The sequence below is a fragment of the Epinephelus fuscoguttatus genome, linkage group LG15 (genome assembly GCF_011397635.1).
Source record: "Epinephelus fuscoguttatus linkage group LG15, E.fuscoguttatus.final_Chr_v1".
NCBI lineage: Eukaryota > Metazoa > Chordata > Actinopteri > Perciformes > Serranidae > Epinephelus > Epinephelus fuscoguttatus.
In genome coordinates, this window is record NC_064766.1 from 8099537 (window position 1) to 8112661 (window position 13125).

Genomic DNA, 13125 nt, shown 5'->3' on the forward strand with positions numbered 1-13125 from the left:
CACTGACTTAGTATTGCGTGAAGGTGCCTTCTTGTCATTAACGTCTGGTAGAAAACAACACAAAAATACCTAAAAGCTGCTTTGTGGTGAGATGCACTAATAACATGGTAAAGAATCCATAACTAAGTTACTATAAGCTGCCGAACCAAAAAAGTGAGCTTTTAAGCAATAGGGAGTGAGGCGTCAGCAGGAATATATGGGAAAATTGTGGTATCCTGACACTCATTGTGCCTACATGCAGCAAGTACTTCACTAATTTGGCCTGACAATCTGTAGACGCTGAAGTTATGTAAGGCCTGTGCTGTGTCTCAAATCGCGTATTTCTATACACTTACTATTTTGAGTGCATAAGTGCATTCACACTGAGAAGTATGGAAAAATGCAGTGCACTATGAGTACCCGGATGGTGCAATCAAATCGGTCAAAAAGTTGAGTGTGGAACTAAGGACATTTCTCGCTAGCTAACTTGCGGCCGTCATTTCCAGTGAGTGCACAACGGCCATGTTTGGTTTGAGACAACACTACTACTGTCGAAATTTGCGCACAACGCCAATAAGTACATAGTGCACATAGTATACTACATGGAAGTGTACTTACGGAAGTATGTGATTTGAGACACACCACTGGTTTTAATTTTGTTAGCTTAAATGATGATCTTGTATGTCACTACTGGCCATTCAGTGGGATCATTTCTCCAAGATTAGCAAGGTAAAGTGAGGAGGACACTGAGATCAACAGACAATATTAGGTTTGTCAATGTAACATTTTCTCTCTGGTAGACATAAGGCATTAAAATAGTCCTTTGACATGCTGATATCTAGTTTCTAGTGAGCTACAGCCATTTTGTTCACATTTCAGCCCTTAGTTGCATAACGTGGTGACTAAGTTCCCAGTGGCCACTTGCGATATTGCAGCAAAAAATCCTCTGCAGCCCATAAAGCATTTTCCCCATAGACTACCATTGTAAAAGAGATGTCTGCTGACAGGACACCTCAAACTGCAAACATGGTCAATTATGATTCCTTTTGTTATGATTTTTTTTCATGGATGTTCAATATTTGTAAAACTTTCCTTGAGCCAAAAAAAAAAAAAGATTTAACAATGTGATATCATCACAATGTAAAGTCTATGAACTGAGTGGGAATTTGTGGGCGGAGCTAGCAGGAGAGAAACTACTGCACATATTCAGTCAGCCACATATATTTTTGGTGTATGCACAAGGTGAGCAACTCCACTGCACATGCTTAGAGTTTTTATGCTAAGCTAAATAATCCTGCAGGACAGTCTTCACATCTATCCCACAGACTGAGGGCATATAAGTGTATTTTCCAAAGAGAATTCCTTTAGGTGTGGAGACAGTGAGACATAATTTCTGCTCAGGCTGGTTCGTGCAGCTTAATATTGTGAGAGTGAATGTCAGAACGTGTATTCTTGGTGCAGGGCATCTCTTTAGCAGACGACAGTTTGCTTCAATCCGTCAACATCTCTCTCTGCCCCCTGTGTAGCTTCCAATTCATAATTGTTTGAATTGGTCAGGGTACTTCAAACCACTGCCCCCCACAGCCCACCACCCCCCCACCTCTTTCTCTCTCTGACTGTGATAAATTACCCTGGCGGCACTTTGATGTGTGAAGCCGACTTTGTTTTTCCCTGGCTGCGGTGATGTCACATGTCATTTCTCTCCTTTGCTTTCATAGCTGGAAAGCTTTTGCACCCATCACCATTAGGCTTTACTGGGTCTGAGAGCCTTGCAGTGGGGTCTCACTGGCTGCCCAGTTCGTGCATGCCAGACAGTTAGGGCTTTTAGCTGAGCCTCCTATGGTTTTCTGGAGCACTACAACCACTTGATGAAAAAACAAAATCTGGCTGTTAGTGTACAGGACTCTGTGTGTCTGTGTGTATGCATTTCTTTGCATCTGCTTTATGTACGGGGTAATAAATACCAACAGCACCAAGTCAACCTGTGGTGCATCAGTATAGTGTTGGGTCAAATAAGTTCATATTTACAAAAATACATTCAGTTGAATGTATGAATCATACATAATTTTGTTTGCAAAGTCTTGTTTTCTTTCATCTCACATAGGCAAAGCTTTGGATTTAAGTGTTTTTCAGTGATTATAACGTAATGGATTATTGTTTCATGTTGTACTTATCAAGCAGGGAGGTTTTATGTGATCAAATTCAGCTGTGAGGCTAACTTTGTTAAAATTACTAAGCCATATTTTAATCTTTACCTCAGCCACTTCAAGTGTATTTGGATGATTTGTTTTATGTTGGTTTCTTAAAAAGTAGTAAAGGTTTATGCTTTTGATCAAGCTCAGCTGTAGGGCTACATTTACAAATATTACTTAAACATGCTTAAATCCTAAGAGATTAAAAAGTGTTCGTTTATATCATCAGAAATATAATTTGTTTGATTGCTTGTTAAAAATACTTCAGCTTTGGCTCAGCGCTGCCTACATTGTTCCAACAGCCTGAAGGATAGTCAGGTGAGCTTGTGACCATAACATCTCAGCTTTCAACAGGGAAAAATCTAGATGGATGAAATGACAAAGCAGCAATCCCTGTTCTCCCATACACTACATTCAATGTACCATTAAGTGAGGCACTTTGTCTATAAATGGGTCCAAAGGTGTTACTCAGCAGCCAAGAGTCCTGCATGTGTGTAATCCTCGCCCGAATGCAAGCCCTCCCTGAGTGCATGTGTTGTAGCCTACTGTAAATAAGAATGTGTTTTCTCAGGCACTTTGCCTGCCTAAATGAGGTTTAAGATTTAAGATGCTTCAGGGAAACCCTGCTCTCGCTACATTACTGAAGCTGGGTTCAGCCGAGGCTGCGTGCAGTATCCATCACCCCGGGCTGTGCAATTACAAGTGACAGAAAGTTGACCACTAAAGAGTTGACTCTTCAACTTCTGAGACTCAGAGGATGCCTCGATGGAAGTCTAAGTCAGACCTGGCAAAAAATAAATGGCTCTACATGATTGAAGTGAAAACCATGGTTATGAATTAACAAAATTACCATTTGTGGGCGAGTCAAACACAGCGTGAATCAACAGCAGAGTCAGCATTAGCACTGTCACAATATAAAACTGTTGATGTGTGTCCACTTTAAATATTATTGTTGACAAGTCAGTTACTTTGAAACCTCAAGAATCAGGAGACGGACTCTAAAAATATCACACCAACAACAGTCAAACATTTTAATATATTATATACTTTACTGTGCACTTAACTTGCATTTGTGCAATGTTACATGATGATATAAAGTAAATACAAAGCATCTACAATCCAAACAGTTGCTCCTAAGGGCTTGATGAATGCAGTGCTAGAAGAAGATACCAGCACTTACAGGTAATATATTAAACGTCACTTTTATTGCTTGAGTGCAGACTCGTTTGGTGCAGAAGCGTACAACCACACACTGAGAACTAGGGTTAGAGCTATTGGTTTTAAGGTATGCAGAGATACAAAAGTAGACGGTCATCATACCGTGTACATTTGCTTATTTATGATGTTGACAAGAAAATGTAACTGGATGGATAATCTCCCCTTTATTTTAGTTATTTTTAAAAGGGGAGACTTTCTACATATACTTCCATTAACAAAATCATTTCAAGTTTCAATTATAGTCATAAAACATTTGTTCAACCAAAAATAACCCTTCCATTTTCATTCCTTTAAGGGTTATTCTGACTGATAATAATATAATTCTGTAATATCATGAAACCGCAATATTTTCTGAGTCGGTTATCAGACTGTGAACATCTCATACCGCTACAATCCTACTGAGAACCAGTTACCTACAACCAGCCGCCCTGAACAGCAATTGTCCAATCATTAAGCCTCGGCTTTCTCAGTAGGTTGAAGTGGTGTATGTATGGGTAGAAAGTGAAGTTAGAGTGATACTCTATCTAAGGCCTCATTTACACCACAAGCGATGCGTTCACAAAGCAGTCGCGAAGCGGTTCCACAAGTGTAGCGGCAGCACATGTGTATTCACACCAAAACCGAACAAACGCGTCGCGCAGCGGCCACTGCTGTCCCGTCAAAATACAAACCACACCCCAACAGTTGGTGGCATTAGCGCACCATGTTTGCAAATCTCCAATAAACCCCAAAGAAGAAGAAGTGAGTTTGGACCCAAAGCCCAGATTGGACAGGTTCGCGCACCAGTGATTACTCCAACGCATTTCATACATATTATGTTGTGGGGTTACAGAAAAAAAAGCAATGTTCATGGTAGCTCATCCACAGTGTAGTATTTTTCAACTGTGAGAAGCCAGTCTTGGATGCTTTTAGCATTTGCAGAAACGTTAGCAGCTCTGTCCTGCTTTTTATTTGATTTGGGGAAGCTTACACCTGAGCAACCCATGTATACTGTATATAGCCATCAAATGCACATTTAACCCCCATTAACAGAGCTATCATTTTCAGCCAGCTGGAAACAGTGAAAAGTCAGCTGGAGCTGGAGCTGGAACTTACGATGGCTTAATTAGGTAGCTAGCTACAGCTGATAAAAATCTGCTAGCAACAGTTTACATTGCTACCAGCAAAACCTGCTAAAATTGAAAAGCAGCTTTTATCTACTTTTTGCCTAAAATCAAGGACCTATTATTTCAAGAATTTCTACAAATTTTGATGGTAGTGTTCCACTCCATAGGCTGTGGGGTGGACATAGCATCCAGGTCTGAAAAGTAAAGCCAGTGTGAGGTGCCTTAAACTTTCTATTGACTAGTAGGAGACGACTGCACTGGTTGCAAACATAGACTGTGAAAATAATGGAGGCAGCTACCATGATGTCATCCACTGGTTGGTGGAGTTCAGCATCGCCATCTTAAGTTTGTTGGAGCCATAAGTGACCATATTTGGCCAGTGCTGTGGAGGAGTGAGGGGTGGATCTGACTGAGAAGTTGAGGAAGCTATCAGTGGCCCATCATTAATTATATGTCATTGTGAGCCTTAATAAAATGTAAACAGGTGAATGATATAAAAATCCACCTCCTGTACAGCTGTCATGAATGTTGGAATTAGCTATAGAGACCAAACTGTTTTTTGTACCAGGCTGTAAACGTGTTTATTTCTACTGTAAAGTTGGGCATTTTAACATGGGCGTCTATAGGGATTGACTGGCACCTGGAGTCGGCCTCAAGTGGCCATTTAAAGAACTGCAGTTTTGGGCACTTCAATTTTGGCTTAATTTTGTGGGCCCGGACGTTGCTGCTTGGTTGCAAAAACAAGTGTGCCTGTACAGTCTAGGAAGAAATGGTCCTACTTCTCACTATGACCAGGTGCGACAATGTCACAAAGTCTGTGTTTGTGTCTGCATGTGGGTGTGTGTGTGTGTCTGTGTGTCATAGCGGCAAAATGTGGTATTGTGGTAATGTGGTATTTTGGAAGGTGTTTCTGTTTGTCTGTCCGCCTGTCTGTCTGTGAACAGACTTTGTAAACACGGTGATGTCGCAATCGTTAAAGATGAAGTCATGAAATTTTACAGGTATGTAGTTGAGATTAAAATGAAGCTTGTTCAAAGATGGGTGTGGTCCAAGCAAGGGGGCCAGAAGTAGGGGGGTAGGAAATAGGGACGGGACCACTGGCCTCCCCACTTTACGCCCCTGGCTCACTAAACTTTACAGGTGTGTAGCTGAGATCACAATGACAGCTGAGTTCAAAGATGGGTGTGGCAAGGGCAAGGGTGCCAAAAGTAGGGCGGTGGAAAGTAGGAAAGAGGCTATCAATAGTGTCCTCAAAGATGGCGGCCACGAAAATGCTGAACTTTAGGCTTCGAAACGGTAGTTCACACAACAATGGATGACGTCTAGGTGGCTATATTTACTTCTTTATACAGTCTACTGAGCTGCCGTTATCTTTGCAAACTGCATGTGTCATGCAAGAACAAAAAGCTTGACATGTATAGCAACTTTAACTGAGGAGGATGGGGCTTAGCAAATAGTCAGTTCCAGTATTATGGCCTCGTAAACTTACATGCCGTGGCTCACACTCACTAGCATAGAAAACATAAGGCAGGCATAATCCATGGATCAATTGTAAGATGCATTCACTGTTCTGGGAAACATTGCAGTTATGTTTTTATTAGTGAATAAAACATGACCACAATAAAACTTGACCTGAATAAAACTTAAGATTCACGTTCACGTAAAGCATCAAACAAGGTTGGAACGGGATAGTTCTTTCAGGGGAGTTGCCTGGAGCTCTTTGCACACAAGTGCACTGTCCAGGATTAACTAACAAAAAACTTTCTGCGAATCCTGGACATGTGTCTCAGCATAAATGGACGTGATGTCCCCCACCACCCCATCACTCCCTCTCCACCCTTGCCTCTCTCTCTGTGTCCATCTTTCCCCTTCCCGCTCAATTTCTTTATTGTAATGCCAGAATCTGCAGTGTACCTGGCCATCGCTCTAGAACTGGCTCTCAACAACAAATTTGTGTTGTGACAGCAGCTGGCTTCAAAAACCTCTGGCCCTGTACTGGCCAGCAGCAGCTGCACACATATAGGGTCCCACAATCTGAATACCTGGCCAAGAGCTCAGAGAGAAGGAGGGGGGGGATATCAAAAACCCAGATCCCAAACATAAAAATTGGTTCAGTGCTCTACAAATGCCAGCAAAATGTCATCTTCACATTAATTGTCTCTCCGCCTGAGAAAGTTGTGAGTTGGGATCCAGGGACACACATGCATGCAGGCATGTTGAAGCACTCGCACACATGAGCATTTTCAACAAGCTGAGGTCAAGACCTTTCCAGAGGACCTACACTACTGTTAGTCTACTGGGTCCACTTTTACTACACTCTGGTTTCCTGTGTATTGGCTCTTCATGTTGTTTTAAGTGGGGGGTCAGGAGCTTATAGACAGGAACTCTGGCAAGATTCACTGCAGGAGTTACATCACTGCGTAGAAGTACACACATACTGTGACTTTTGAGTTTTGCTTTCAAAATCTGAACAGCAGAGGCCTTATTTATGGAAGTCTCTCATGCAAAAACATTCTGCACAAAACCAGATCAAATCCAGAGCCATGATTTATAAAAGCGTGCTCACATCAACATCAACACATTACATTGATCTCTCCAATCCTCTGTCATATATCAAACTAAAACGGATTCCAGTGATTACCCAAAGGTAAGTGTGGTGGATATATTTCCATTTGTTCTTTGGAATATCTTTTGCAATAACCATCAAATTAAAACAAGAATAAATCACAGAGCATTTTATATAATTGAGGCCAAAGGACCAGACCCCTGTTTGTGCAAAACAACAGAGCAGAGTGCTGTCTGCTGTCCAGCTTTTTTCATTAGTGTCCATCTCCTCTCTGCAGGGTAGAGAGCTCAGGCTGAGCAGAGGGAACATCTGACCATAACAACTACCGAACCAAATTTTTTTTCCTGTCTGTCTTGCAGTGTCCATCCCACCAAGCTCGTGACAGGACAACATAAATTAACATTTACTTATGACACACTTGAAAAGCTTCCTGCATATAGCTAAGCAATGAGACCACACGCATGCAAGCCAACTTTGTCTTTTTTTTTTTTTTGTCTTACTTTTACCTAACTTTAACCTGTGTCTTCCAGGGGGAGTCAACCAACCACAGTCTCCTTCTGTTTGCCATTTGGAGCTGTTCAGTTCACCTTGTCTCCTTCTGTTGGCCATTGAAACAGTTTGAAGTTAGGATCCTTGCTCAAGGGCACTTAGTGTTTTAGGCTGGGAAAGTGGAAGTAGCTATAAAGTCCAAGTTACTTCAAGTATTTCAGCTGTGGACCTTCTGGTCACAGGCATACTTTGCTAACCTTTCGGCTGCCACTACATCAGTAGAAACAGCCATAAAGGATCCTTGGAATAGGAGGTGACCGTTGCCCTTCGAACACCTTCCTTTCTTCTTTTTCACCAGAAGAAAATAAACATAGCAGTGAAGTGTTTCGTTGTACTACCTCACTACTTCATGGAAAAATAGAGGTTGTTGCTGGAAATGTTACATAATTTTGACAGGAGCTGCGTCACTCAAACACTACTGGAAATGTAATTAAATCAGTAGCATCCCCCCAATGCCACAAACAAGATAGCTAAATTTGTATTTTTACTTATTCAGGTTTTTAGCACATCCAATGGTCACCTGATTATATTTGAAACTGTAACTTGGACAGAGGGATGGAAACCAAGAACTAGTTGTTGGTACCTCTTCCTGATTAATCTCTACAAACAGATAACTGCATGTAGGCAACGAGACAAGATTTTAGTATCAGAAGCATTCTGGTTTCTGTTCATAGTCCGTCTGTAGTCTGAGTCATACTAACCAATTACGTTTGGGGGGCAGGTAAACAGTCTGTGTGAAGAGGCCTAACACACTGGCCAAAATTCAATCTTGGAACCCATCGGATACATCCTGACAACCGTTTATTGGCTGCTGCCCACAGAGGCTTAACGTTGTCAGATTGATAGACGATGGGTAAGAAAAATATCAATAATTTTCTGTTGGTATTTGATCATTTATTCGCTTGACAGAAGGCATTTTCCCCCTGTTAAAAAATTATTCATTATGTATCTAGCCATCCACTTGTCGTAGTCTAACAACTATAAGTGACCATAGTCAAGTCATTTCTTAAAGAATGTGAGAATGTTTTCTGCCTTCCGATATCGTTTTTTATGTTTGTAAACACTGTGTTGCCTTCACTTTTTTGTTTATATAAATATGATCAGAAACTAAAGGATTTGGGAGTTGGTCTTGAAATGAATGCCAAAGTTGTAATTGTTGATTTTAAGTCATCTGTGGTATTTGAATTTGTTATACCAATAGTGGAATAGCGAGCACGAAGTCTTGCCTGGTTCCAGGTTTGAATCAGAGTCCAAATAAGGTTTGAGTTGACTGATTTGTCTGGTATGGTGACATGAAACAGCGGTTCCTCAGTTAAAGTTAAAAAACAAAACAAAACAAAACAAAAAAACGATCCAATAAGCGCCACGGGGTCTAAAACCATTGTCAAGCTGTTGTCAAGCGGTGTGTCGGAACCAATGAGGATTAATGGTCAACAATGGTCCATGTTATCAAGCAGTTCTAAATCAACATGTCTTTTCAATATCACTCAACATCATAGTTTGTTTTACTTTAATTCACACTGCTCTTAAAAATCTGGTAAAACAAGTATGTTGGCTATGTACCAGTGTGCACTTAAAATGACTTTAGAGTCATATGGATAAGTTGATCCTCCATGACTGATTTCCTTAATCAATCATGGAGGATCAACTTATCCATTCTGGCACAATGTCAGACTGAAGCTGGAAACAAAGTTTTACAAGTCCGCTATTCCATCTGATATCAGGCAACACTGGGTCCACATAATGTTTACCAATATCTGACTCTTCTATTCCAAAAGAAGCCATAAATAGGTTGTTATTGACAAGTATTACACAAATATGTAGTGCAGTTTACTATTAAAATGGCTTTTTTGATAGGTGTGAACTAGAGATACAGTAAGTTATTATATACACTAGTTGAGTCCTTAAAAGATATGAAGATGGAAATTTCAACTTTTTGCTTTAGTTGCAAGGTTGGGATTTGAATTATGGCACAAGGAGTTGTAACAACAAATCCTGTAAATTGGTAAAGAGAGGTCCGTTTGACCAAAGTATAAATGGAAAAAATAGCTATTCTACTGGTTTAAAAAAAACACATTAATACATCCTTGTGTTAAGCTGTCACATTTTGTCAACTTCAGACATCAAGCGCTAAACATGTTCCCATGTTCTGTTTCCCTGTGGCCGAGTGTAAAGCTTGAGGTTACAATTTGGATTAAGGATGGGGTCTTTAAGAACTGGGGCCGACGACTTCATGGCGAGACTTCATGCAAGCTATTTGGAACTCTGCATGAGCCTGTCTGTCAGACCAAATGGAAGGCAGCAGGCTGCCGCTCGAGTTGTTTAGTAAAAATAAGTGTGTACTTTGGCCTCTTCACCCACCATCCCCACTTCACAGAGCTCTCTCTAAAACCACTGGGGAAAGTGAGACTACCAATTTGTCCATGTAGCATGTTGAGCTGCTCATTGCACATCCCTGCTGAAGCACAATGCAGCGTGCTAAGGCAGATATTCACCTCATGGGGAGAAATAGTCCTATTAGTGGCCATTTAGGCGTCTTGCCTCTGGAAAAACATGTCTCTGCAACGATGTAGCCTTTTACATTTTCCTTCTGTCTTAATATGAATTGATATGGGCTATATTGATGGACTGACCATTATATATGAGTTGTAAAAGATAAGACCCTGGGTCGGTTTTTGCCAACTAATGTGTCCTTTTTATTCATGTACAATAATGATCATTGCTACCTAGAATTTTCATCACCATAAATTCTCAAATCAAGGCTTAGTCCCTAAATTACCTCAAGGGCAGAGAGTACTAGGCCTTTTTTCCTTATTTCCCTGCCCTCTGAAAAATGTAAACTCAACATTTATCTAAATTAACTTGGTAAAATCATATTTCCACAGCATTATTGTATGAATACAACAACATTGTGATATCACACCCATCAATCTGCTACTGGGTTTCTGTTCTCTTACATAAATATTGTTTTAATGGACTTTTTTTCCAGTCGTATCCAGTATTATACAATTACTGAAACTCAACACTTCCTGCACAAATGTGTCCCATTCAGAGTCTTCCAGTGGTTCTTTGGGCATAATCCCTTTCTTTCCTAACTGGCTTTGAATGTTAAAATAAATCTTATGTTTAAGTTTCATTCACAGTAGCTTAAAGGGATAGTTCTCATTAAAATCCAAAAGACATATTTGTCCTCTTACCTGTAGTACCATTTATCAATCTAGATTGTTTTGATGTGAGTTTACTATTTCTTTCTCCTGAACTACACCTACATGTCACCGCACAGAAGGAAGCGTGCATCTACTGCTCACCTAGTACCACTGAACTGGCTTAGCCAAAGAGGAAGTCATTAATGTTTACATCTTACGTTAACACGAGCACCTTCTGTGTGGTGATACAGTTGGTTGGTGAAGTTCATGAGAAAGAAAACAGTTCCTACATGAAACTACTCAAAACGAGGTCTGTGGATTATTTTGAGCAACCGGGTCATTATTTCTGAGGAGACAGTGCAGTTATTCCAATGTATTTATTTTAGCGCCACAAGCACAGTGCCATAGAGATGTCTATTATATTGGGGGGAAGCAGACATCTCTATAGACGATATCTCCAACACTCAGAAACTCACACCAAAACAATCTAGATTGATAAATAGCACTACAGGTAAGAGGACAAATATGTGTTTTTGATTTTGGGGTGAATTGTCTCTTTAAAAGATTAAAAAAAACTACATGTTGGAGCACTTGGAAGTCATTGAATTAAATAGGGATGCACGATACATATCGGGCTGATAATGGGACATTTTTATAATTATGCATTATTCCGATAATTAAAGGGCCAGTGTATAAAATGGGTTGAAAACAGTGACATCAGTGGTCAAATTCTAGATTGCAGGGCTCACTCGCTCACCCCTCCCATCGGGTAAATGACGGTGGCCTCGTAGGAACAAAAAGCCTTGCGCACGAGTTTTTCAGGAGTAGGTCTATCTAGCAACGAGGTGAATGTTTATTTAGAAGTCTAAACCATGTTACGATATTGTAATGAATCCCTCACGAGCAGGAGACCAGAGGAGCGTTCGGGAAAAAGGCCCGTTTATTTGAGCACTCCAGAAACTCCGGTAACACTCCACTCCGTCCCAACCTCTGACTCTTCTAGTGTAACAGACACACTTCATACAAACATACTCGTTTATCATACCGAGTGGGGACCCCCCTCCCCTCTCTGCTCCACCAATCTCCAGCCCCATACTGACTGACAGCGTAGCCGGTAAACAGAGCTCAGCTGTTTATTTAGCCTAGCGATATCTCCGGACTGTAGTAGCTGCAATAGACGACTTTGAACGGGATTTTGAAGAGTTTCTTGTAGCGGACACAGACCCAGAGCCATACCTGTTTGAGCCGGAGCATACAGATGAGGACCTCCATGTGTTTGATGCTGACCGGGCGAGATGAGAGGCTGAATGCACAGAATGGGATTCGGTGCTACTGCTACCATCGTTGGGGAGATATATCATCAGGAGGATATATCAGCAGAGAGTGCATCACAAGGAGTGAAGTTGCGTCTTCTTTTCCTCGCAGATGACGGTTTGGGTTCATCCTCTCCTGTTGCGTGGTAAGTGTGGTCCATTCGCAAACTTTATAACTAAAAAAACTTTTCACTACTCTCTATTGACGAACTACTAACACTCTCTGCTGTTTCCTCCTCCTTCTTCCTTCCTTCCGCTGTCTTCGTTGGTTCATTTATACACGCGAAACGCGTTCTCTGGCTGGCTGGATTGTCCACTCGGGCTGCCGTACATACATGGCGGCGCAAGATGATGATCTCTCTAAAGCAAGGCCCTTGCTATATATATATATATATATATATATATATATATATATATATAAAAGCATAATTATAAGGCTACGAAAACCAAACGAATTTTATTTTATAGCGATTATACACTTGTATAAACATTATTAATGGGTAGAATATTCAGATTCAGATTCAGATTGACAATAAACCATGCCAAATATTACACACTGACCCTTTAAAATCATAGCTGAAAAATAGAGCCGATAATATGAAACCAAACTGCTTTCATTGACTCAACAAGGGCAGCATCTGCACACCTGATACAGTGGGTCATGGTACATGTACCTTTAAACTTTGTTTGCAGAGAGGAAGAACAACAACTGCAGTACGCTGTCAGGAGGGTAAAACATGTCACAGTGTGGATGTCTTTCACGGTTCCAGAGGAAGACAACAGTCTTCCTCTGTCTCCCTCTCACCGTTAACTATAAATTTAATTAATTATGTTCATCTGTAGTGTAGGGTTATATGGGGGCGGGGGTATTGAGGGTAGGCTATTTGACAGTGCCCCAGAAAATCTCCCTCTTTTTCACAGCCTAATGTTAAAAGCTAAAATACCAAAATGTGAAATTATCGGCTTTTGTATCAGTTATCGGCCATGAGAAGCAGTTAATTATTGGTTATCGTATCAGTTGAAAGAATCCATATCTATGCATCCTTAAAATTAAAC

At 40.8% G+C, this 13125-nt stretch overlaps 1 protein-coding gene across 1 annotated transcript in view; it reads right to left on the bottom strand.

Moving 5' to 3' along the window:
* Positions 1-13125, bottom strand: part of pappa2 (pappalysin 2) — a 110818-nt gene that overhangs the window by 85211 nt on the left and 12482 nt on the right. The window lies entirely within an intron of this gene.